The following is a 27,295-nucleotide window of genomic DNA, read 5'->3' on the forward strand; positions in this document are numbered from 1 at the left end:
CTTGTGTCTAGTGATTTCTGCCCCCCTTGGGGCAGATTGGCCTAATGAAAATAGGCCAATTTGCCCCGTAGGTGGGCAGAAATGGCCTAAAATAAAATTGCCCCCCAGGGGAACAACCATTGCCTAAGGGGGCACTCCCCATCTGTAACAAATAATTTAAAAAAACATCCCTGGTGCCTAGTGGTTTCAGCCCGCTTGGGGCCAGCTCGTGCTAAATAAAATATGCTGATCTGTCCTCAAGGGGGCAGAAAAGGCCTTTAAAAAATGCCCCTCCCCCAGGGCAGCGACCCTTGCTTAAGGGGTCGCTCACCTGGTGTGAAATTGGCATTAAACAAATCCCTGGTGTCTAGTGGTTTCTGCCCCCCTTAGGGGCAGATTGGCCTAATTAAAATAGGCCGATCTGCCCCCAAGGTAGGTAGAAATGGAATAAAATACATTTTCCACTCAGGGGAATGGCCCTTGCCTAAGGGGTCGCTTCCCACCTGTAAAAAAAAAAAACAATGTATCTCTGGTGCCAAGTGGCTTCTGGGCAAATTAAAATAGGCCGATCCGCCTCCAAGGGGGCAGAAATGGCCTTATAAGAAAATGCCCCACTTGGGGAGTGACCCTTGCCCAAGGGGCCGCTCCCCTCATGTCACTTTAGAAATAAAAAATAAACTCTCTGGTGTCTAGTGAGCATTTCTGCAGCATGATCGCTATGCAATATCCGCTATGCTATCGGAGGAAAGGAAAGGCATTTCCTTTCCTCCAATGCCTCTCTGACCTGCCCCTTCCCCTGTTCGGAAGAAAAATACTTTTGTTTCTCTTCCGATCTTGTTGGAAGCTGAGCTTCCAGCGCGATAGGGGTGACCTCCGATGAGGTCAGCACCCGATTGCACGCTGATATCATCAATCGCTTCCCCTGCCATCCCTGACTGGGGGGTGTGGGTGGGCCACAGGGGGAGCACTAGCGCTCCCCCCATGGGCCAGGTGCAGGACGAACTGGTCTCGTCCTCAGCACAAGGCGACTGTGGCCAAAGACGAGACCAGCTCATCACCCGGCACAGAAGGGGTTAATAACATGCTTTTCATTGTAGGAAAATATACTCAATCACTCAAAACAAAGGTTTATACGTGTTATGAAAAACACGTTTTTTTTTGTCCCAAAGTACTAGTCTTTTATTTTTAGCAATTGTATGTTTAGTGTCTCATCACTGGTTTGTCATTTTGATCAATTCCTCACATATACTAGTGTCACACATGGATAGATTATAAATGCCACATCCACTAATCATCCTGTCATGCCATGTCTGCACATAATATGTCAAGAATCAAGAATGTATGCCAGGACTATTATTACACTAGGTAGGTACAGCACAAAATCACCCTTACACATACTTGCAAGCACTCATACTCACCCCAAACATCATGCACACACTTACACAGACAGACACACACCGACCATTCAAGACATATACATATGGAAATTAGTTTACGGTTCCCCGTGAAATATGGATTTCAGCATCATATTGACAAGCCCCAAACCACTCTGCAGAGTTTTAACACTGTCAGCACGACTAGGATTATATGGAAAGGTTATATAAATTATGCTACAATGCAATCCAAATTATGCTACACACATTTTAAATTATGTGGCATATTCTCTGCCAACATTTGTCATCTGTTGAAGCTAGAAATATTTTTTGAGAGAAATCTCCAAATCATGCATATCGTGGGGCAAATTACATGGCTAGTCATATAAAGCTACCAACCCCCATTATTGCCCATTGCTTTATCAACAACTAATTAAAGATAAACAAAACCTAAACATTCTATTTCCAATCAGTACCCACTGTTAGCTGCATTTTGAATAAAATGGCTCAATAAATAAAAAGCTAAATCCTGCCAAAATAATAAGCACGTAATATAAAAACAACACATGAAGGGAAACATTTAAAATGGCCAAATATTGCCATCTCCAGATGCCAGTCAGCCATCAAATCTGTGGTTTATGATGTCACACGATATCTTTTGATGGCAATATTGGACTAAGTCACAATTTGCCCTATTATATATTCTCTCTCTTTTTCTCTCTCTCTTTCTCTCTCACATACACAGACACACACATATACACTGTGACACATAATAAACCACCCAGCTGAAGGATGAGTAGTTTGTAAATTTTCTCCAGAACCCCCAAGATAACAGCATAGGAACATATTACACGTTATCCGTTATGCATTTGTTATTATCATCTTTATTTTGGGGTAGTAAGTTTGAAATTTGAAAAAAATGTGTTTTCAAAGAGAAAAATTTTGAAAATAGTAAGTGAAATACTAAACCTTAATTGTTTGGTTAATTCCACATCTGATTCACTGATTGATGTCTCCGGAGATTGCATCTTCTTCTCTAAAACATTAGGATTTTGCTGTTTCAATGTAGTAAATCTTTTAGCAAAGGTTAGAATTCTCCCAGTTTCATAGTCAATCTCCTCTCTTCTAAGCTTCCTTTGCTTACGTTCCTCAATCATCTTTTCATACTGCCTTGGACTTGGAGATATTTCAATATTTAATCATTCAACTTCTTTTTTGATGTTTAGTAGTAATAGTGAAGTTTAGTGAATTCTGATTATATTATAATTGTTATAAGTTTTTATAGGGGACTACGTGTCCCATAATGCACTTGGGTGGTGGTAGGAAAACAAACTATAAATAGAGACTCATGGGAAGGCTTTTTTGTAAACTGTGATCAAGACCGAGAGGTTGAAACGCGTTGGTGGTGTCTTCTTACACTTTTCTTGAATAGAAGCAATAAAACTCTCCTGGAGTGCATACGAATCAATTGTTTTTCAATTGTTGGTGTTGGAGATATATATATATATATATATATATATATATATATATATATATAGTGTGTGTCTGGACAAAGTTACACCTCGCTGATAAGCTCTAATATTAGTAAAACACGTGTCAGGGGTTGCTTTTTTCCTATCAATTTTTTCCTTACCAATCCAAATTTGTAATACTGTGCCTGGAGTAGGTAAAGGGTTTTGCCATTTTCAGCTCAGCATGGATGGCACTAGCTAATTCTTGCTTAAAGCCTTTGCCACAAAAATGGCAACGCCTTTGTCACTTTCTACTTTGGCCTAAATGGCACAGCTTAAAAACTTTGCCTGAAAAACAGACTTTTGATGTAAGTGTCAGTGGTCTTGTAGGATTCTCTGCATAGGAGTTGCTCTCCACCAAAATTTGGGGGCTACCCAGAGTTCCCTGCTTTCGTTTTTGCATAATTTATACTCTATTTAGCACTCTAAGCCTGAAAGGGTATTGTTTGGAGTAATACTGGGTGCTCCCTAGTGTCTGGACAAAGTTATACCTCTCTGAAGAGCTCCAATAGGAGTGAAACTTATGTCGGGGTTCTTTTGTTCATTCCTGGTTGCCTTGGATGGTATTTACTAATCCAAAGGGATAATTCTGTTCCTTGAGTGGTAAAAGGCTTTTGTTATTTTTCACCTCCGCATGGATGGCACTAGCTAATCCTGGGCTTAAAGATTTTGCTGTAAAAATAGCAAAATGCTTTATCAGTTTCTAGCTCAGCGTGGATGACCCTCCCATAATCACCTGGCTAAAATCTTTGCTAGAAAACCAGACATTTGAGGTGAAGATATTCAGTGTCAGTGGTGTAGTAGGGAGCTTTATATAGGAGCTGCTCTCCATCAAAACTTGAGAATTACTCAGATTATTCTGCTTCCTTTTTGCATAGTTTTGTGGCGCTCTCAGCCTTAAAATCCATGTTAAGAGTCCTGCTCTGAATGCCTCATGGTTCCCACTTGGCTCCTGTTCATGCCATGTGGGACCCCCTGTATTATTTACAGTGTGACCGACAGTGACAGGGCCTATAAAACAGCCAGCCACATACATGTGGCTTGAGCTGCAGGGTGAATGGCTGTGTAACATGCCCTACGCTGGTAATCACCCTGTAAACATGATGCAGAGTTTGTAATTGGCTTTCAATTGCTGTCACACAGTGCTCTCCTCGAGTGCTGCAGGCTGCGATTGCAGGCCCCTGATCGCTAACAGAGTGCAAGTGGGTCAGTGATCTATGCAACACAAATAAGGCTTGTGTGATAGACTGAGCATAAACTGTCAACCATTCACACATTCCCTTTTTATTCTTTCTTCTCACTCTGAGGGTCTTGTGTTGTGGTGCTGAAGCAATTTTACAGAAAATTAGACAATAGAATAAAATGGGAAGAATTCTAATGATGCACTGCATGAACTCCCATGAAGCGAGCCATCTCTGTGTTAGAACCTGTGGCTGGAGTATCTCAACAAGGACAGTGTGGAAATATCTGCTTTGCAAAGTGTGCAACCTCTCCCAAAGTTGTCTCTTGATGCTTATTGCAAGGTGTACTGTTAATGAACTGAGGGGTGCTCATTTTATAGACTTGGGAGAGATAAATGTTAGGCCTGGGCAAAATATAGTTTATGAAGGTGTAATCTCACAGATTTTCCAGCATTTCACTGTAAATTTTTTACACAAAATGCCTAAGAGTACAGTATTATACAGAGTTGTGTAATTCAGATTTAATTTATGTAAAAATGTGATTGTAGGAGCATGGGAACAATGAGAACGAATAGAACATAAGTAGCTGTTTTTAAGTCTCATACAATTGTTAACTTTGATTTTGTGAAATGGACTCTCATTTTCAAATTTAATTTATGTACCCATTTCATGCTAAAAATAGCACAAAATGCCGGATCAACACTTTAGATAATTTTGTTTAAATTCCGCAAAGACAATTATGCGAATTTCACACAGGCCTACTGACTCCCTGGAACGTGGCCACATAACTAGACAGAGGCTCTAATAGTGGTCAAATTACTGCATTGAACTACCGACTGAAGAATGTTTCCAAGATAATATTTTTTTACATAGGGCCTCTTACCACAGTCTGCAATTTAGAAGGATTGTGAAAAAGAGGTGATTTAATAATACCCAATTTATCAAGCTCAGAAAGCTTAAAGGTTGAAATGGCCCTGCCAGGGATTCAACACTATGACCTGAAGCTCCCAGAACTCTTGAAGTGCTCAAGAAATACTGCTTTATAGAAAGGGCAATAAAGACATAGGAATGTCTGCCTCGAGAATTATCATATCAAATATAGCCTATTTAATTAGAAAATCTTGCGCCCTTTCACTTGCCTCCCCCTTTCTATTGCTCTCATTCATTCCATTAGCTTCTTCCTTTTCTTTCATCCCACTAGTTTATAAATATGAAACTTGAATCTGTGGGAACAGGTGATCTTGGGGCTGGCCTTGATTCACTGACCAAGGATTCCACATTTACGAAATAAGAGTCCTTACGCTGTAAAGCAAAGGAAGAAGCACCTTCATAACGTGTTAAAGGCAAAGAGGGACCCTAAAGTAAATGAAAATAATGAGTGGAAAAGTAAACTAGAACTAAGGCTGGAGAGGGCTGAAAGAGAGCAAAAAGCAGACGAAACACCTAAAACTGAACTGGTGACAGGAGGGTGGGATTAAATCAGATGTAAAGCTTGGGGTACTGTCAAATAGATCAACCAGCTTCGGAAAGGTATACAGATTAAAATTCTTTATAGATTTGCAGGGAATTCAAACGAGTGTAGTGTTTGAGCTCAGAGGTCTTTCAAAGGGCCACTAAAACAGATTAATAAATGGGATTAAATGGAGTATTCTTCAACAATGTATTGTTTAAAAGCAAGTTGATATTAACGGAAGTTGTAAAATATTCTGAATACTCCTCCACTCCTCATCATAGTTGACTGCAGGTGGCCTTACCACTCACCTCAGAGACATTAAAGGATTTTTGTTGCCCCATGCTAGCAATATGTTGGGGCTATCTCTTGGCAAAAATTTATTTATTACCATTTCAGCTACCTCAAAGCCTGATGATACCAAAACATACTGAATGGTATCTTAACTTTCAGAAAAGGAGGTATGCAAACATAGCCAAAAACAGAAGGTGACAGGAAACCATCATCTCAATATAACCAAAGGAAACATGCTTTGATAAAGGCATTCAGTTTTGTGCTTGGAATTACATTTTTGTGTCACAATAACATTTTACATGAGATTTACTAGCAAACCAACAATCTCTTCCTCTCATTATAGGGAACACACAATAAATGTTGATGTGGAGGATATTTAGGAGCATCGTGAACATTATTATACTAAGACATATGCACAAGCATATGTGCTGGATATACATAATCACAATTAAATCCACCCCCTCAATTGGCATTTTCGCTGCAACTGATTAAGTATTTTCCCTATTCCATGCAATGAAATCTGATAACATAATCCTTAATTCTCTTCCCTGCCTGTCCTCTTTCTCTCTGTTACTGTTTAGCTAGCCAGTGACCTTCGACTCTGGTGAAGAGGGGAAATGAAAGGGGATGGTAGATAGGAAAAGATCGAGAGGTAGAGAGAATGGTGTAGTAAAAGAGGCAAAGTAAAGGGAGGAAGAGACTGAGAAAGAGATGATAGAGAGTAGTAGGTGAGGTGGTGAGGAATGTAAGGTAAAAAGAGAAAGGCTGGGTAGCCAGAAAGAGGTGGGTACATAATGTACAAAATGAGAGGTGGAGCGACAGGCATGGTTTTCAATGAGGTGTTGAGGTAGCTAGAGATGAAGAAAGGGAAAATTGGAGAGAGGAAGAGGGGTGGCTCACACCAAGGGGTGACATAGAGAGTGACGTAAGGAAGAAAGAAAGGTAAGTTACACATAAAGGAAAAGAGAGATAACGGTAGATAATAGATGAGGTAGTGAGAGGTGTATGAAGAGGCACAAGGTAGAGAGAGTGGTGAGAAAGGGAGCGTGACAAAATTAGAAGAGGTATATGGAAAGGCAGGTCAAGTAAAGAAAGCAGTAAGAAAGAGAGAGAAGGGAAGAAAGGAAAGGCGTGAAGGGTGGAAAGTGAGGTGTTGCAATATAAGACGTAAAGTAGGGATACATAAGTGAGGCACAGAAAGAGAGGTGAGGTTGATACAGCGATAGGGGAGAGAGTGAGAGAAACGGAGGGTGAGAAATGGAGTGTGTTGTGTGAGAAAGAAAGAAGTAGAGACAGATGTGAGTCATAGATATATACATAGAGGGTGGTAGAGAGAGTGAGGTGAGGTAGGAAGGGTGAACTGAAAAAGAGAGGGAGATGCAGAGAAAGATGAGGTTCTGAGGTGGTACTGATAGAGACAAAAGATAGAGAAGGAAGGGTAGCAAGACAGAGTAAAATATTGAAGGCACAGGGCTAGGAAGAAAAAGAGGAGAGGTGGAGAAGTTGTGTAGCAAACAAATGGTAGAGGTTTAGTAGTGATAGATCATGGGAATTTACATAGAGATAAACGAGATTGTGAGAGAGATGTGAGACAGAGAAATTAGGTGGAGTCAAAGGTGTGAGAACGATAGAGGGTTAAGATTGAAGACAAAAGAGGTTTCGTATATAGAAACTGAGTGAGCATCAGAGGTGAGGTTAAGGGATTGATACAGTTCAGAGAGACGTCAAGTATGGAGGAGAAACACAAGGTGTGAGATAGAAACAGAACAGTACGTGCAGAGAGGTGGTTCAGATAGAAAGTTGTGTAAGATAGAGGGGTAAGGAGGTACAGATGTGGAGGTAGGGGTAGAGACTAGTGGAGAGGTAGAGGTGAGGTCTTGAGAGAAAGCTAGCCAGACATATGGGGTGAAAGAGGTGTATTTATAATGAGGTTGGGTAAATCTAGGTGATGGGGTGAGTTCAAATAGATTGAGAACTGAGATACGTGCATACAGTTATAGACAATGGTAGAGAGGTAAAGAGAGATTGATTAGAAAGAAGAGGTTAGGTGATACTGGAAAAGGCAGAAATTGTATTCTTCAATGTAATTGTCACAAAGAGCCTGAAAGCGTGAGGGTTAAAGTTGGGCAGGACTTTGCCCATGCCTTAAAACGGTTCTGCAACAAGTACCACAAATCCAAGAGAGATCAGATTGCTCTCACAATGACATGGAGCATGAGTGCACCCAAGAGTACTGGCGATAGGCAACATGAGCCTCAAAGATGATATGCAGCAAGGCACTACATGGAGTTTGGCAGGATGGAAGTGTAAGATAATGTGCTTCAGTTTAAGGACCTACAGGCTGATGTACACTGGGAGCATTGAATGTTTTGCATCTGGGAGGGCAGGGTGATATACAGCTAGAGGCATGAGTGGTGTACAGAGGGATACTTCACTTTATGCATTAGAGGACATTGTGTGATGTGCAGCTGCGAGCACAGACTGATTTGCACATTCTTGATGCCCATTACTAGATGAGCACATGGTGATGTCAAAGTCCTCTGTAGTACAAGACTATGTATGAGTGTTGTTCTGTGCACACGGGAATCTGTGTGTCTGCTCGCCTGTGTGTATGAGTGTCTGTATGTTTGTTGATCAACAGCAAGCAAAATAACCACCTCTCATTGACAGCAAAGACCTCACCTCCCATCCATGACATCTGTTCGATTTTCACAGAGGAGATAATTTATCTCTAGGTGTTTGTAAAATCTAAATCAGTAGATAGGCAAAGTGACCTCTAACTGTAATATAACACTTCCTTTCACTAGTAGGGCATTCTTTCAAAACAAAAGTTCCATATGTTTATTACAACAACAAGGTTTGTAAATATTACTTCCAGCTCCAGAAAGAATTGCCTGTGTACAGAGATTACTAACAGAGGCACACAACATGCAGCCACTCTGGCACAAATTGCTCACACTGTTAGCTGGTGTGCATGGGTGCCTGTATGTGTTAGTCTGTATGCACGGGTGGTAATGTTGACCATATACACTGCATGTTGAGCCTTGTGCATGGATGCCTTTATGTTCGTGGTTCTGTCTGGATGGGTGTCTCTATGTCTGTGCGCATATTTGCCTATATGTCTGTTTTCCTATGTGTGTGAGTGCCTGTATTAACTCGTGTCTCTAGGGATGTAATTAACTCTATGTGGGTTTGTGAGCTCTATATGTGGGTGAGTCCCCATATACTGTAGTCTACTGTGTACATATGTTATGTAAACCAGGCCTCTTGGCTTTGCCACACTTGTTATGAGAAGAAAACAGATGCCATTGGTGTATTCTTCTTGGCTCTCCTTTCTTACAATTAAAAAAAAACATAACTGCAAAAGCATTGTTAATCGTAGGTTCACGTCTCATGATTTCACCCAGGCCTGAATTCACCCTGGCGATGGGGGCAGCAGACTGGAACAAAATGCTGTGGAGGAAGTTTCAAGAAAGGCATCATAGAAAGACAATCAGGATATGCTGGGAACGTAGAGAGATTACAGTTATTACCGGATTTGTCATTACAGGATTATGAAAGAAGGCCAGCACCCAGATTGATATCTTCTTTTTCCATATCATTCTTTTGCACGATAAGGAAGTAGCATTAACAAATGTCAGGCACAGCTCCTGGTCAAGCTGGCATAGCATGTTGAGCTGAGGCCTGTGCCCCTACCCAACAGCCTGACTGGGACCCTACTGCTACTGCTGCCCCCTGATGCCCTGTCGCATCAATCAGAATGAAACTAATATCCCAAACTGTTAACGCTTACAGCACTCTTGCAACAAGACAAGGGCCAGGCTGCGAATATCAGCCACAAAATGTTGTTTGGTTTTGTTTTAAAAGCACATAAAAAATAAAAAAAAGCACAGCTGTTAAATAGAAAACTGGTGCTGTGGGACTGTCGCGATCATATATCAGGTGACCTGGGGAAGGTGTGGGCTCTGGGCATGTGCCCATTTTGCCCGTGCCTTACAATGCCTCTGACTCACCTACTATCCGTGTCTTTGCAGTCAGTACTTCTATCCCGCACAGATACGCTGGCGGAGAGCCCCAAAAGCAGGGCGTTCACGCTTCATGTGATCTTGCTGGAGTGTCCACATGGATGGTAGTGAGGCTTTGGCTTGTAACTATTGATTCCAACTCCATGCACTCATGAGTCATATTAGTATCTTTCTGTGCGCCCGGGTGTGCACAGTGACCTCAGCCCTGCCCGCTTGCTTCAGTCTCTTCGCTTCCCTCAATTCTATGTCAGGACTAGAGGCTCCGATTATGCTTCTCTTTCTTCAGTTTTTATTTCCAGCAGCCAATCAAGTGAAGTTTAAAAACACTGCCTATCCCACGAACATAACAGTCACATGACCAACCACAGAGCCCTAGCCCTATATAATCCTGCTGCAATAACACCACTTCCTCTTTCTTTGCTGCTTCACAGTGAGTTAAGTGCAGTGCATGTCTCTTACTCTTTCAATATTACCCTGTTACACTGTTTCGCTTTGTCTGAAATCATACACATGTGCTTCATATTTACTTGCTTTGTTGCATATTGTTTGTTATTTCAGAATTGTGCATTTTTTTCTTGGGAGCATTTTTCCACTGTGCGCGGTGATTTCCACTGTGCGCGGTGATTTCCACCTCCCTGGTTGCTGACTTTGTGGAGCAGGAACTGGGGAGCAAGGACGCGTGGCGCCTGCTGCACCTTTTTTCTATTTTTAATTCTTCAGGGCCAGCGTGCATGCATGTGCAATTCGGCTTCCTTCTGGACTCGAATCGCCAGGAGTGAGATGCATGCCTGTTGTTTCAGCCCTTCAAGCCTCTAATCTCCCCGTCTACACCCAGGTTAACCCTATTTCCAGGGCTGCAATAATTTCTATAGGTTTTGCCTAGAGTATTATGCCGGTCTCCATTCACGTTTGAAGTTTGTGCTGAGCCTTTGGTTCTTGCTTTACCTGCCTTGAGGTTTTGTTATCTTACTCCCCCTTATTAGCTCCTGGATTGGATTGGCCCTGCCTTTCCTTGTTTTGTCTGGTCCTTATCCCTGAAACCATGGCTGAATATGATGATTGTTAGAAATGGGGTATTTGATTGGCAGTCTGGACCCTCACTCTAGTCGGGGCAAATGAGAAACATACCTAGTTAACTCCCACTCACCCCCTTGGTAGCTTGGCACGAGCAGGCAGGCTTACCCCAGAAGCAATGTGTAAAGTATTTTTACTAACACACACAGTAATACAGTGAACACACTTCAAAATGGACACCACACCAGTTTAAAAAAATAGGCAATATTTATCTCAATCAAACAAGACCAAAAAGACAGAAATCCAATATACACAAGTCAAAGTATGAATTGTCAAAAGAATAAGGCCCTCATTACGAGCCTGGCGGTCTTAGACCGCCAGGCCCGCGGTTGGCGGGAGCACCGCCGACAGCCTGGCGGTGCCCCGCCGGGCATTCTGACCGCGGCGCTTTGGCCGCGGTCAGAAATGGAAAACCGGCGGTCTCCCGCTGGTTTTCCGCTGCCCGTTGGAATCCTCCAAGGCAGCGCAGCTTGCTGCGCCGGCGAGGGGATTCTGACACCCCCTACCGCCATCCTGTTCCTGGCGGTTCGGCCGCCAGGAACAGGATGGCGGTAGGGTGTGTCGCGGGGCCCCTGGGGGCCCCTGCAGTGCCCATGCCAATGGCATGGGCACTGCAGGGGCCCCTGTAAGAGGGCCCCGCTTGTATTTCACTGTCTGCTTAGCAGACAGTGAAATATGCGACGGGTGCAGTAGCACCCGTCGCACCTTCCTACTCCGCTGGCTCGATTACGAGCCGGCTTCATCGTGGGAAGGACGTTTTCCCCTGGGCTGGCGGGCGGCCTTTTGGAGGCCGCCCGCCAGCCCAGGGGAAACCTCAAAATACCCACCGCGGTCTTCCGACCGCGGTACGGTATTTTGGCGGCTCCCGCCGGGCGCGCGGTGACCGCGCCCGGCGGGAGTCAGAATGACCCCCTAAGAGTCTTACTCCATAGAAAACAATGGAAACTTTGATTTTGTACAAAGTACTTGGTTAGCGTCAAATATAAAGCCACATGGGCGAGCGTGTGTTGGAAAAGGCAGCAATACATCGATTCCTTCCTCGCAAGGGAGGCCGTGCTTCGTTTCTTCTCTCATCAGTCGGCGATGTGTCGTTTTTCACACTCACAAGAGTGCAATCCGTTGATTTTCGGACAGGGCACATCGGATTCATGCAGGGTCGGGATGACTTTGATGCCCAAGGATGATGCATGAGAAATCCAGTTACCCGGTTTTAGAAAACCTCACTGCGCTGGGTTTGTGTCATCATCAGCAGCCACAAGCAGGTGTGGTGCACAGTTTCTCCAGCCGCGATGCATCAATCTCCGCAATGGCCCTGAGACTTCAAAACAGGAGGCAAGCCCTTGGAGATTCTTCTCAAGCAGAAATGCACATCAAAGTCCAGTCTTTGTCCCCTTTCAAAGGCAGAAGCAGCAACTACAGGATAGCCCAACAACACATGGTCACAGGCAGGGGCAGCACTTCTCCTCAGTTCTTCAGCTCCTCTCCTTGGCAGAGGTTTCTCTTGAATCCAAAAGTGATCTAAAAGTCTGTGGTTTTGGGTCCAATACTTATACCCCTTTCTGCCTTTGAAATAGGCAAACTTCAAAGGAAAGTCTCTGTTGTTTACCAAATCCTGCCTTGCCCAGGCCAGGCCCCAGACACACACCAGGGGATTGGAGACCGCATTGTGAGAGGGCAGGCACAGCCTATTCAAGTGTAAGTGACCACTCCTCCCTCCACTCTAGCACCCTTTGTGTCACTGTCTAGAGGAGATTCACAAACAGCCCTACTGTCAAACTGACCCAGACAAGGAATCCACAAACAGGCAGAGTCACAGAATGGTTAAAGCAAGAAAATGCCTGCTTTCTAAAAGTGGCCTTTTCAAAGTAACAAACTAAAAACCAATTTCACTAACAGAAGTATTTTTAAATTGTGAGTTCAGAGATCCCAAACTCCAAATTACTATGTGCTCTCAAAGGGAATCTGCACATTAAAGATATTTAAAGGCAGCTCCCATGTTAATCTAGGAGAGAGATAGGCCTTGCACTAGTGAAAACAGAATTTAGCAGTATTTTCACTGTTAGGACATGTAAAATCACACAAACATGTCCCACCCTTAACATACACTGCACCCTATCCATGGGGCTACCTAGGGCCTTACATGAATAAAAAGGGAAGGTTTAAGCCTGGCAAGTGGGTACACTTATCAAGTCAAATTGGCAATTTAAAACTGCACACACAGACACTGCAGTGGCAGGTCTGAGTCATGTTTACAGGGCTACTAATGTGGGTGGCATAACCAGTGCTGCAGGCCCACTAGTATAATTTGATTTACAGACCCAATGCACCTCTAGTGCACTTTACTAAGGACTTACTAGTAAATCAAATATGCTAATCAGCAAAAAGCCAATCACCAATAACATTTTACACAGGAGCACTTGCACTTTAGCACTGCCCATAGTACCAAAAACAGCACAAACAGAGTCCAGCACACAGTCAAAACATGGGAAGCAGAGGCAAAAAAGACAGGGGAGACCACACCAAGGATGCCAAGTCTAACAATGATGATCATCAGGAGGGATGTTATTATGACAGCCCTTCTGGGTTTTTGGAGCAGGACCTGGCTATGCATTTGGATGCTGGAGTCCAACATTCTGTGAATTTAGCTCTGGTCAAGGCAATTCATCCTTAAAACAGCACCTGTGTGGTTTCACTGAGTAACAAGGCTGGATCCTACCCTCTCATAGCAGAAGTGAATTCTTACCTCTTAAGACCTTTGCAGGTGACAAGAGTACTTGTGACCCACACGTGGCGGAATTTGAAAAAATTATGGGATCCCTTGCTAAGCAGCATCATTATAGCACGTCTTCCACTGCCGAAACTGCGCCCCAGCAAGAAGATGCTAGTTCGTCTTCATCTTCCCATTGTTCTGACCAGGGTGATCAACCCGGTCCTAGTAAATGCAATAAGATGTCTTGCCACTCCAGAGTGGCTCCTCAACCTCAGAAAGTCCTTTTTTTTTTGAGCCAGAGGATATCATCCATCTTAGGTCTACTGTCTGGTTCCCACCACCTGATCCGATTGTCCCAGCCCAGACCTACCTAGTAAGATTATAGATTACGGAGACCCCAGAGATCGACCCCACTCTGGTAACATATTTGAAAAGGAGTTCAAAGGATCCCAAGAAGGGAATTTATTGTGCTCGACAAGGATGCCAGGACAAATTACTAGATGTCTCCGGTCCGCTAACAAAGATCCTCAAACTAGGGTTTCATGCCAAAAAATCAGGCGCCCCTGTTGACCCTGATGTCCTGGTGGGTTGGGCCCAAATAGCCTTTTGTCTCTGAGGGAAAGCAAACTGTGCTATCTCCAGTATCTCCTCAAGTTGGATCTGAAACTGACTGATCTCGCTTCTTCCGAGTCTGGCCCGTTGCCTCAGGGCTTATTTTTTGGGCCCCCATTTATCAAAGAGTTGTCTGCTTTTGTAGCCACCTATAGCAACCTGGATAAAGCACAGGGATCCATCAAGATGGTCCTATGTTCCCTTTTTGACAGGGCCAGATGTTTAGAGGGCGAGCCTTTGGCCACAGTTACTCTCAAGGTCCTCAAAGAGACCTCTACCAGCAATATAGAGGAGGTTATCAGGATTCCGCATCCTCCTCCACCTTCTATTCTTCCAGGTCCCAGGCAGGCCGAATCAGTTTCTGCAAAGAAGATTCAGAGGGGCACAAATTTCCTTCCAGGAGCCCAGCTCTATATGTGACAATAATTTTTATCTCAGAGGTGATACTAGGGGGCAGAACCAGGTTGTTCCTTCACAGCTGGCCAAAGCTTACACAGGACCCCTGGGTTCTGGATACAGTTCAAGGATACAAGTTCGAGTTTTACGATTCCCCTTTTCAACCCTCTCCTCCCCCCGCATTTAAATTTTCCCTCCAATATCAGGAGTTCATCTCCTCAGAGGCGGTAGATATCTTGAGCCAGTATGCCATTGAAGAGTCCCTCCCTCACCCAGGAGGCTTCCTCAGTCCCATCTTTTTAGTAGACAAGAAAGGTGGTGGTTCCCGCCTGGTCCTGAATTGGAAGGTTGTGTCATTTACCGTCACTTCAAAATGGAAGCTATCTATTTGCTAAGAGATGTTTTGCAGGAGGGGGATTGGATGGTCAGAATGGATTTGAAAGATGCTTATCTGACCATTCCTATTTTTTTTCCACACCATCATTTCCTTCAATTCCTTTGGCATGGTTGGTGCTTCGAGTACAAAGTCCTCCCCTTTGGCCTATTGTCAGACCTTTGGTGCTTCATGAAAGTGATGCGGCCTATAGCGGAGGCCCTTTAGTCAAAAGCGGTTCATCTCAGCTTCTACCTGGACAATATCATCATCATGGCAAAATGCCCTCTCTTAATCCTTACCCATTTAGAATGGACTATCTCTCTCCTAAAAGACCTGGGATTTGTCATAAATCCTCAGGAGTCAATTCTGTGTCTTTCTCAACAGATAGAGTTATTGGGTTTCAGGTGGACTTCATTGGGTCCCAACTGATTTTGCCTTCCCTGAAGGATCGCAACATCAAGAAAGAATTGAGGTTGATGTTGTGCAAACAGCCTATATGAATGAGGATGATAGCCTGCATTGTGGGCTTACTGGCATCTTCGATCCAGGCCATCTTCCTGGGTCCCCTTCAATCGGGCGCTGCAGAGGCTCCAAATCCACCATCTCCAAAAGGGCTCAGTTATTCAGAACAGATTTCCCTGTCAGAGGAAGCAAAGAAGGAAATGTCTTGGTGACTAGATCACATGAAGGCCTAGAATGGGAGAGCAATTTTTGGCTCCTCCCCAGAAGTAGTGATCGAGTCTGACGCCAATCGTTGGGATTCAGGGGCACATTGCGGCCTGATCTTCTTGGGGGCCGTTTGTCCAGGGAGCAACTGAACCTCCACATCATTTGCTTGAACTCCTGGTGGGTTCTTTTGCAATTTTGAGTCTTTCCCCTCAGAAGTCGAATTGTTGCATACTCGTTCATACAAACAATATCTCAGCAGTGCGTTATGTGAACAAGTTAGGCGAGATGAAATCTCGCCTCCTGGCAGAGATAGCCAAGGATTTTTGATACTTCAGTCTTCGGCATCGAATTGCAGTGGTGGCGGAATGCTTCACGGGCTGGAACAATTCAGTGGCGGATTGGCAGTCTTGCCATCTCTGGGACTACAGTGATTGGAGATTACATCAGAAAGTCTTTCACCACATCCATCCCCTTTGGGGCATGTGGTTGATAGATCTCTTTGCATCACGCCTCAAAAACAGCTCCCAAAGTTTTTCAGTTGGCCTCCGGATCAGGAGGCTCTCTCCACTGACACATTTCTTCAGGATTAGTCCCCGTTCCAGGATTACGCCTTTCCTCCATTCATGATGATCCTCAGAGTACTGGTGTAGGCACATTGTCAGAAGGCAGACTTACTATTGGTGACTCCTCGCTGGAGGGCTCAGGCCTGGTACCTGGTGATCCTGGAAATTAGTTATGCCTGTCCGATCCTGATTCCCTTTTAGTGAAATCTTCTGGATCTGCTGGGCCTTCCTCATCATCTAATCCTATCTGTATATCTATCTCTCACGGCCTGGAGAGTTTCAGGGAAAGGTTGGAGTTTCCCAAGACTTTTGCAGGAGTCTCTAGTGACTTCATATCCCAAGCCTGGTCAGCGGGTAATCTCCTGTAAGCGTGTTCTAAGCTCACCATGCTCTTGTGATTAATCTTGTGCAAGATTGTTTCTGATGTTCAGCCCTAGATCTAGCAGGGAGTCTTCTCTCCAGAAGGGGTAACTTTTTCTACTTCCCTCCATACTAAATGTAATTCTAGATCTGTTTCATACCCTAGTTTTCCTGATAAACCTAAGCTCTATGTCATTCAGTGCCTAAAAGCATATGAGGTGAGTACAACTTAGTTTGGTACCGACATGGGGGCCAATTGTTGATTGCTTTGCAAAAGCCTTTTTGTCCGGTTACACCAGCTACTTTGGCCAGGTGGATGCAATGGCTATTGAGTGAAGCAGGTTTTGATATCCCCAAGTTTGGGGATCATTCTGCTAGGGGAGCTATGGCTTCCAAATCTTATGTGCTGGGTTCTCGTCTGGAGGATATTTTGTCCGAATTGGACCAGTGTTTACGGCTTGGGTGTTTTTTCCCTTAGTTTTCCGTAATGAGGACAAGTGATTATTTGGTTCTGCACGTCTACGAGTGCAGTATTCATCCTTCCAGGCTCTTCAGAGAATAGTCCTGCCTTCAGCAATGTGGGGAGGTCATCAGGAATCCTGGTTCTGGAGTTTGAAGTTAGTCCTCCATTGGGGACTTCGAGTGGTTTATCCTTGGAGTTGCCTGTTGTTGCAGTTTTTGAGACTGTTTAACTGTTTTGTTTTTCCTTATGCAAAGAAAGACAAGGTGGTGTTACTACAGCAGAATAATATAGGGCTGGGGTCTATGGTTGTTCATATGACTGTTATGTTCATGGAATATGTAGTGTTTTTAAACTTCACTTAATTGGCTGCTGTAAATAAAAAGTGAAGAAAGAGGAGCATAATTCTTGCCTATGTGTCCTTAATAGCATTGAAAAAATATTGCTGTGAATGCTAGAAAATGATTAACTCTTTTACTCTGGAGACAATCAAACGTTCTTACAGTTTCACAATTGGTAATGCAGGGAGGGCGGAGTCGGCAGATCACATACACTGCTTCAGAAGTCAAAGTTAACTATCTTTTTTAAATAATAGAAACTTAAAGGCCTAGGCCTTTCTGTTGGTATCGGGGGCAGAGCACATTATGCCCTGGTCCCACTCGGCCCACATCCATGGGACCGCCTACCCCTCATGGCTACGGTTTACAAATGTAAACTCTAATTCTGCTTTCTCCACTTAATTAAAATTGTGTGATCTTGGGCAAATCCCGTCACTTTTCTGCACCTCGGTTCAGATATATATCAGCATTTAGAGTGTCTAGAAACATGACAACTACATGCCATAATCGCTCCTTACTATCATCTTAAATGTAATGTCATCCAGAGTTTTCTTTAGCCACGAACTGAGGGAAACAATGTATCCATTATTTATAATTAAATTGGAATGGAACAGCATTGCTCACTTACTCACCTGACCAAGGTGGATAGCTTTCACTTCACGCTGAACTCATAAGTCTCCAGCAAAAATTGTTTTGAAATAAACATTTAAAGACCATTAGTGGGTCTCACGCCCCCTAATCCTTAATCCTTACCCATTTAGAATGGACTATCTCTCTTTTACAAGACCTGGGATTTGTCATAAATCCTCAGGAGTCGATTCTGTGTCCTTCTCAACAGATAGAGTTAAAACCCCTAGAAACCACAGAGAAACCGAAGCACAGTGGTGTAGACGTAATGCTGTTATGCCCCAATAATGTATTACGCATATCAAATTTTGAAGTATATTCAGTTAATGCAATAGTCACAGAGTGATTATAGAAATTCTCTAAAGCACTGTTGGTTGGGAAAATCTGCTGCAGGGATGTGTTAAAATCCTTTTATAAGTAAAGAGCTCCTCCCCCGGTGAAGCAGATGTAATCTTTCATCCTTCCACGTCTGATAGACTGAGTTAATAATTACATTGGCTAAAAATATGTACACCTTGTATTGGCAATTTAAATTTAAATAGTGGTTAAACTAGTGTACTTGTCTCCTATCACTGAAATGTTCGAGAGCAGATTCTCAAGATGTCCTCTGGAGCTGATTAGGATGTGTCTGGGAGCATCTCAGAATTATAACGGCCTTCTATCACCGCAAAGATTAGAACTGGAACAAACGGAGAGATTTCTGGAACTTCCTTAAGGTGCACTAGAGCAAACATTTGAACATACGACGTTTCAATATGCTCCCGGCACTACAGATTTGCTCTCAGGTAAATGGTTGTGAAAATAGTGTAAGACATCTCATATAAATCTAAGTGTCAGGTAGCAGAACAGACACCTGAGTATTAGCGGGATGAACCACTTCCTGTAGGAGGGAAACAGGAAGTAAGAAGGGACTAGGGGAGGATGGTAGTCTAGGGGTGGCCAGTGTAGAGTGGTAAAAGCTCTGTCATTCCTAGAGAACAATGTATCACAGAAGGGTCTCATACTAAGGAATCGTTCAGCTAGAGTTTATCGTAAAACAATTGAAAATGTCTCGAACAGGCAACAAGATTTCTTCATGCATGTCAGAGACAGTTCCACAATTTTCTTCCTTTGCCCATCATGCCTTACAAGGTAGTCTCGGGGGAAACATCTGGAACAACAAACCCAAAACAATGCTGTTGTTTATGTTGGAAGTGGAACAACGCTTGTTGGAAAAATGCAGGGCTTCTTCTCTGCCTTAACACGCATGTGCTGGACAATGCATATGCATGGTTAAGGCAGAGAAAAAGGGAGAGTACATCGCGAGAGGACGTGGTCAGGTAAGTGGGGCTGAGGCAGGGTTGCAGGAGTTGGGCCATTTTTTAAGGGGCAGGGTGGGGGGTCGGGGTAGTTATCTTTTTTAGGGTGGGTGTGGGGTGTCGGGGTAGTTATGTTTTTAGGTTGTGTGGGGGGTCAGGGTAGAAGTGTTTTTAGGGCTGGTGGTGGAGGGTTGGTGTACTTGTGTTTTTAGGGCGGGTGGGGGAGTTGGGGTAGTTTTGTTTTTTGGGCAGGTGGGGGTTTCGGGTAGTAGTGTTTTTAGTGTGGGTGGTGGGGGGTTGGAGTACTTGTGTTTTTAGGATGGGTGAGGAGTAAGGTAGTTATGTTTTTAGGGTGGATGGGGCGGGTAGTTGTATTTTTAGTGTGGGTAGTCGGTGTAGTTGTAATTTTAGGGTGGGGGTCGGGTATTTATCTTTTGAGGGCAGCTGGGGGTCAGGGTAGCTATATTTTTAGAGCAGGTGGGGGTTGGGTAGTTATGTTTTTAGAGGGGGTGGGATAGTAGTGTTTTTAGGGTAGTTGGGGGGTGGGTAGTTGTGATTTTAGGGCTGGGGCTGGTTAGTTACATTTTAGGGCGGGTGGTGGAATTTTTTTTAAGGGGCGGTGGTTGGGGAAGTTATAGTTTTAGGGCAGGTGGTGGGGGGTCAGGGTAGTTATGTTTTTAGGGTGGGTGGTGGGAAGTCAGGGTAGTTATGTTTTTTAGGGCAGGCAGGGGGTCGGGTAGTTATGTTTTTTAGGGTAGGTGGCGGGGTGGGGTAGTAGTGTTTTTTGGGTGGGCAGGGGCCAGGGTAGAAGTATTTGTAGGGTGGGTGGGGCCGGGGTAGTTGTGTTTTTTAGGGAGGTTCGGGTAGTTATGATTTTAGGGCGGGTGGTGGGGGGTCGGGGTAGTAATGTTTGGGGCAGGTGGTAGGGGTCAGGTTATGTTTTTAGGGCTGGTGGTAGGGGGGCCGGCGTAGGTATGTTTTTTTAGGGCAGTGGGGTGTTGGATAACTGTGTTTTTAGGGTGGGGGGTCAGGGTACTTGTGTTTTTCAGGTGGGGGTCGGGGTAGTTATGTTTTAGGGCGGGTGGGGGTCGGGGTACTTGTGTTTTTAGGGCTGGTGTTGGGGTTTTGGGTAATTATGTTTTTAGGACGGGTGGGGATCGGGTACTTATGTTTTTAGGGTGGGTGGAGGGTCGGTTGGTTATGTTTTTAGGGCGGGTGGGGGATTCGGTATTTATGTTTTTAGGGTGGGTGGAGGGTCGGTTGGCTATGTTTTTAGGGCGGGTGGGGGTTGGGTACTTGTGTTTTTAGGGTGGGTGGTCGGGGTAATTGTGTTTTTAGGCCCAGTGGTGGAGGTCGGGGTACTTGTGTTTTTAGGTTGGGGGGGTCGGGTAGTTATGTTTTGCACACAGGTGGGTGTGGCATGCTAGAACCATGCATGCCATTCCCACACATGCCTTTACTCACTGTAAAGGCATGCGTGGTAAACACAGGTGTGGAAACAACGCAGTCATTGTTGCAACTGCATTGTTCAGTCATGCGTGGTTCTCACATTACTTTTTCCATCATACATTGGTACTACATGGCTAAAAAAAACATTCACAAAGCCAACAGCTCTCACGCAGGTGAGACTTATACGATTTGGCAATGGCTGCCTTATTTTCCAAAAAGAAACCCACAAAGCAGTGTTCTGTTTGTCTAGGAAGGCCCTCCCTAAATGAGACGGATCTTTAAATGCAAAGACAGCTGGTTGTCCAACAATAGTGAGGTACTTATGAGGATGGAGCCAGTTGTGGAATCCCTCACCTATAAATGATGTAGGAAACCGAATAGTTATGTGAATAGGCATGCACCAGTTTTTGCTGGTGCCACATTACTTTCCATCACTAAAGAAGGCATTAAGTCAGATATTCATTTATTCGTATTATAGCACAACATCCATTATTATGATGCTAACCCGAGAGCTAGACATCTTGCGCCCCAATTAGAGCATAGAAACAAACTGTTATTGTTGAACAAACTGAGTAAAAAGGGATACTTGAAATCTACAAAAGTCATATAGCACACTGCAGAGCATCTTCAGTTTTCACGAGGCAAAGAGAAAGCCAGGCTTCAGGTGAAACAACAAAACATAGGAATGCCAAAATCAAAACAGTTCATAAATAGAACAGTAGAGCTTTTCAACATTTTTAATGATTTTGTAAGCCTGGGCTGCCTGAAACCCATCATCAGGGCCAAGGATGCTGACGACAAAAAAATCAATTACTTCATTTCTGTCTATTAGAGGCTTCTTGTCCTCCCATGAGCCTTCGCGGAAGGTCTGAGCAGCGCTCAGTAAATACTATCCCCCCACTCACATCACTTGTTAATACAGTTAAAGAGAAATCCTCCAGTGAGACACTCCAGGAAATCCAAGTAAGAAAGGAAACAATTGCTGCATACAAATACAGCCAAAGAGGAGTAGAAAAAGCGAAAGTTCGGGGCAAGTACACCAAAGTCAACAAGGAAGCAAAGAGAAGCTTAAGAGGAGATAAGCGAAGATTCATCAATGGTCTTGCCACAGAAGCGCAGGAACCAGCAAGCTATGGATACTTAAAAGAACTCTACGACATAATGGGGAAATTCTTCGGCAGATACAGCAAACCAGAAAGACTTGTTAAAGACAAAGCTGGGAAGATAATCATGGGTAATGAAGGGCAAAAATGAAGATCAGTGGAGCACTTTGAGGAACTGCTGAACCAGTATGTGTTTCCACAGCCAGCCGAAAAGGACTTGCCAATCGACTGCAGCAGAGCAACTAAGGAAGAAATATAGCAAGCTATCAAACATATGGGAAACAGGAAGGTAGCAGGACCTTACAACATTCCTGGGGAGGCACTAAAGGCAGATAATGAAACATCAGTAGACATGCTGTACTCCATATTTGGAAGGATCTGGGAAGAGGAAACTGCCATCAGACTGGAAGGAGGGGTATCTCATAAAGATCCCCAAGAAAGGTGACTTGAGTAACTCCACATACTACTAAGGGATAACTCTTCTATCAACCTCAGAGTCATCCTGAACATAAAAAAGGAACAACATGCTCAGTTGTGAGGCCAGCAAGCTGGCTTCCGTAAAGACAAATCCTGCACAAACCAGATTGCAACACTGTGTATCATCATTGAGCAGTCGAAGGGATGGAACTGCCTCCTCTATGTTAATTTCATCAACTATGAGAAGGCATTTGACAGCGTGGACAGGGATTCCCTTTGGAAAATCTTCCTCCACAATGATGTGCCAGATAAACTCATAAGAATAATCAGGACCTCTTATGAAGGAATGACCTGCAAGATAGTCCATAGAGGACAACTAATAGAAGCCTTCCAAGTGAGGACCGGAGTCCCCTGGGGTTGTTTGCTACCTGGCAACATTTAAATTTTTTGCTCCAGATAGAGGAAGAAGGTAAATGGAAGTGCTTTAGTTATATGGAGGGCCACTGGAAATATATGGTAGGAAAAGACACAACTACAAGGCTGGGTTCACCAATTTATGCAGCAAGAAAAGTCCAGTAATTAATTTACAATGCCAATGGGTCTAACTCAAGAACATGTGTGACCTATTGCACTGCAAATGCTTTTTTCTTTTTATTGAAGCCCTCTGCAAGTGTATGCAAAGCAACACTGTGGCCACAGACGTATTTAATGGTTAAACTACTTTAATCAACTTCACTTTTGATGGTGGACAGACCCATATTTTTTGGTATTTCTTCCCTTTTCCAGGTTTGTACTCTGAAATATCAAGTACAAGAATATTGTGGCACACGAATATTCAGGAGAAAATCGTAAGGGACAAAATAGTGAAAGGTAATTGCATATAGGGAAGTACAGATTTACTATTCTTAACTCCACATCTATGTACCTTGACAATATATACCGTCAAGATTTATAGATGTGAAGTTAGGTATAGAAAATCTATGCATACTTACTTTTCGATATTTTGTACGATGATACTCTATCTACGATTTCAGTGTCCCATGATATTCTATAGTTTGTATTTAGAAATCCCATGCTTTTTCAGTTCTGGCCGGGAGCTGAGCATTTCCACCTCTTCATCTCTATCCTGGTGGACTACATGTGTTGCTCCATTGTCGAGAGGGTCTCTGGTTTGTTGTCTTTGATAGTGGCTCTTCAGGCCATGGAGCCCTTGCACAAGTCCCTGTCATGCACCTGCATCCACTGTCCAGCAAGTGACAAGCCACTCACCACACTGTCCCCCACCCCCTGACATGACCACTGTGAGCCTCTCTAACAGCCACCTTAGATTTCCTCACACCTTCTCCTGTAATTCTTTTACTACACCCATCTCTGCTTTTTTTCACAGAGCTCCTGATATTCACTCTGCCCATCATATCCTCTCAATTGTGACGGCTGTCCTCAAAAGGCATTGACAAGCCAATTGATCTCATGTACGTGAGAACTGTTGGTTTGTTAATGTTTTTTAGCCATGTTGTACATCAGCACTTCTGCTGGCAACATGGATGAAAGTAAAAAGAAGTGCTATGACATGGGTAGCACCAAACCTGCCATAGTGCTTTTTATTTTTATTATCAGCCATGCTATGTAGTAGCCGCACTGCTGTACTACGTGGCTAATTAACATTCACAAAGCCAACAGCTCTGATGTAGGTGAGGCTCATATGATTTGGCAACGGCTGCTTTACTTTCTGAAAATAAACCCACAAAGCAGTGTTCTCTTCATCTAGGAATGCCCTCCCTAGAGAAGACAGGTATTTAAATGCAAAGAAAGCTGATTATCTAACAACAGTAGGCTATTTATGAGGATGGAGCCAGCTGTGGCATCCCTCACATCTAAATGACGTAGGAAACTGAACAGTCGTGAACGAGCAAGCACCAGTTTTTGCTGGTGCCACATTACTTTTCAGCGCTAAAGAAGGCATTAAGTCAGATATTAATTTATTCGTATTATAGCACAACATCTATTATTATGATGCTAACCCTACTGCTAGACATCTTACCACCCAATTAGAGCATATAAACAAACTGTTATTGTTGAACAAACTGAATAAAAAGAGATGCTTGAAATCTACAAAACCCCCATAGCACAACATCCATTATTATGATGCTAAACCTAGAGCTAGACATCTTGCAACCCAATTAGAGCATAAAAACAAACTGTTATTGTTGAACAAACTGAGTAAAAAGGGATGCTTGATATCTACAAAAGTCATATAGCAAAATGCCGAGCACCTTAAGTTTTCACGAGCCAAAGAGAAAGCCAGGCTTCAGGTAAAAACAACAAAACATAGGAATGCTAAAATCGAACAGTTCATAAATAAAACAGCAGAGCTTTTCAACATTTATAATGATTTTGTACAATGAGGCTGCCTGAAACCCATCATCAGGGCCAAGGATGCTGAGTACAAAAAAATCAATTGCTTAATTTCTGTCTGTTAGAGGCTTCTGGTCCTCCCATGAGCCTTTGGAGGGTCTGAGCAGCGCCCAGTAACTACTATACCCCTACTCACATCCCTTGTAAAATATAGTTAAGGAAAAACCCTCCAGTGAGACTCTCCACAAAATCCAAGAGAGAAAAGGAATGAATGCTGCAGTCGAACCAGACAAACAAGAGCGCAAAAAGCCAAAGTTCAGGGTGAGTACACCGAAAACAACAAGGAAGCAAAAAGAAGCTTATGAGCAGATAAGCAAAGATTTATCAATGGTCTTGCCACAGAAGCCCAGGAACCATCAAGCCATGGATACTTAAAAGAACGCTACGACATAACGGGAATATACTCTGGCAAATACAACAAGCCAGAAAGACTTGTTAAAGTCAAAGCTGGGAAGATAATCATCATTATGAAAGACAAAAATGAATATAGGTGGAGCATTTTGAAGAAACACTGAACCAGTTTGTCTTTCTACTGCCAGCCGAAAAGGACTTGCAAATCAACTGCAGCAGAGCAACTAAGGAGGAAATACAGCAAGCTATCAGACATATGGGAAATATGAACGCAGCAGGACCTGACTACATTCCTGCGGAGGCACTGAAGACAGATAATGAAACATCAGTAGACATGCTGTACTCCATATTTGGAAGGATCTGAGAAGAGGAAATTGTGCCATCAGAATGGAAGGAGGGCTATCTCATCAAAATACCCAAGAAAGGTGACCTGAGTAACTGTGCAAACTACAGAGGGATAACTCTTCTATCAAAGTGAGAGTCATCCTGCACAGAATGAAGGAACAAGTAGATGTTCAGTTGTGCGTCCAACAAGCTGGCTTCCATAAAGACAGATCCTGCACAAACCAGATTGCAACACTGTGTATCATCATTGAGCAGTTGATGCAACGGAACTCCCCCCTCTATGTCAATTTAATCAACTATGAGATGGCATTTGACAGCGTGGACAGAGACACCATTTGGAACACTCCTGCCACAATGGTGTGCCAGGTGAACTCATTAGAATCATCAGGAACTCTTATGAGGGAATGACTTACAAGATAGTCCGTAGAGGACAACTCATGGAAGCCTTCCAAGTGAGGACCGGAGTCCCCCAGGGTTGTTTGCTATCGCCTTTTCTCCTTCTGCTGATCATAGGCTGAACACGAAGACATCCACAGCAGGGAGAAGACATGGGTTTCAGTGGACCCCTAGGATGCAGCTTGACAACCTGGACTTTGCAGATGACCTCGTTCTATTCCCCCATACCGATCAACAGATGCAAGAGAAGACCGACAATGTGGCAGCCACATCAGCACAACTTGGCACTAATATCAACAGGGGAGAACTACAATCCTGAAGGTTAAAATGGCCAGAACAGCTGCAGTCACTATTACAGGTGATGCACTGGAAGAACTGAGGCCTTCATCTACCTAGGCAGTGTCATAGACAGGCAGGGTGGCACAGATGCTGATGTCAAGGCAAGAATTGGCAAAGCAAGGGCCACATTCATTTAGCTAAAGAAGATCAGGGACCTGATGCAGCTAACCATCATCAAGCTTCTCAACACTAACATAAAATCAGTTCTTCTGTATGGACATGAAACTTGGTGGGCAACAGTGACCAGAACTAACAAAGTTCAGACCTTTACCAACACCAGTCTGAGGAAAATCCTCCAAATCTGTTGGCAAAACACAATTAACAACAACAACTTACGTCAGCAGACTTCCAACCTCCTACCCATGAAGAAATCATGTGAAGACACTGAGGCTGGATAGGTCACACCACCCAGAAGCCCATGTAATACACCACCAGGAAGGCCAAGAAACACCTAGCAGCAAGGCAGACTGCAAGGAGATGGGCTACACTCAGAGGCAGATTGAAAGAAAAGCCCAAGATAGAGATGGCTGGAGAGTTCCTGGTTGAGGGCCTATACCACAGGAGGGGTAATAGGCATAAGTAAGTAAGTATGCCTGGATGAAGAGGGCACATGGTCAATAATTAGGGAATTCAGGGCCAGATGTAGCAAAGTTTTGCGAGTCGCACATTGGCCGAATCACAATTTGCGACACCGCAAAATCGGAAATGGGATGCAAAAATCCCATTTCCGTAGTGCAAATTGCGATGCGAGCCATTACCGACTCGCAAAATTTGCGACCTGATTTTGCGACCCACAAATAGGAAGTCTCAATTTGCGAGTCGCAAACCATATGAAAAAGCCACTCGCAAATTGCGACTAGTCGCAAAAAGCCCATTTTGCACACCCAAATTACCACTAAGTCAGAGCAGGTGGTAACCAGAACCAAAGTATAAAAGAAGACCCAGAAGGCATCTGGGTTACTTAAAATGGCTGAAATATATGTGATAGCAAGGAGGATGAGAGTCCACGCCGCCCAGCAGAGGAGGAAAAGGAGCCAGAGACAGGAGGGGATATACAGAACCAGGCAGACACTTTTCCAACAAACCGAGGAGGAGATTTATGACAAATACAGACTCAGCAGTGCAGCAATATTAGAATTAATTGATCTACTCAATCCGTAGCTTCAGCGCCAGACTGTGTGTGA

Source organism: Pleurodeles waltl, chromosome 3_1 (assembly GCF_031143425.1).
Source record: "Pleurodeles waltl isolate 20211129_DDA chromosome 3_1, aPleWal1.hap1.20221129, whole genome shotgun sequence".
Taxonomy (NCBI): Eukaryota; Metazoa; Chordata; class Amphibia; order Caudata; family Salamandridae; genus Pleurodeles; species Pleurodeles waltl.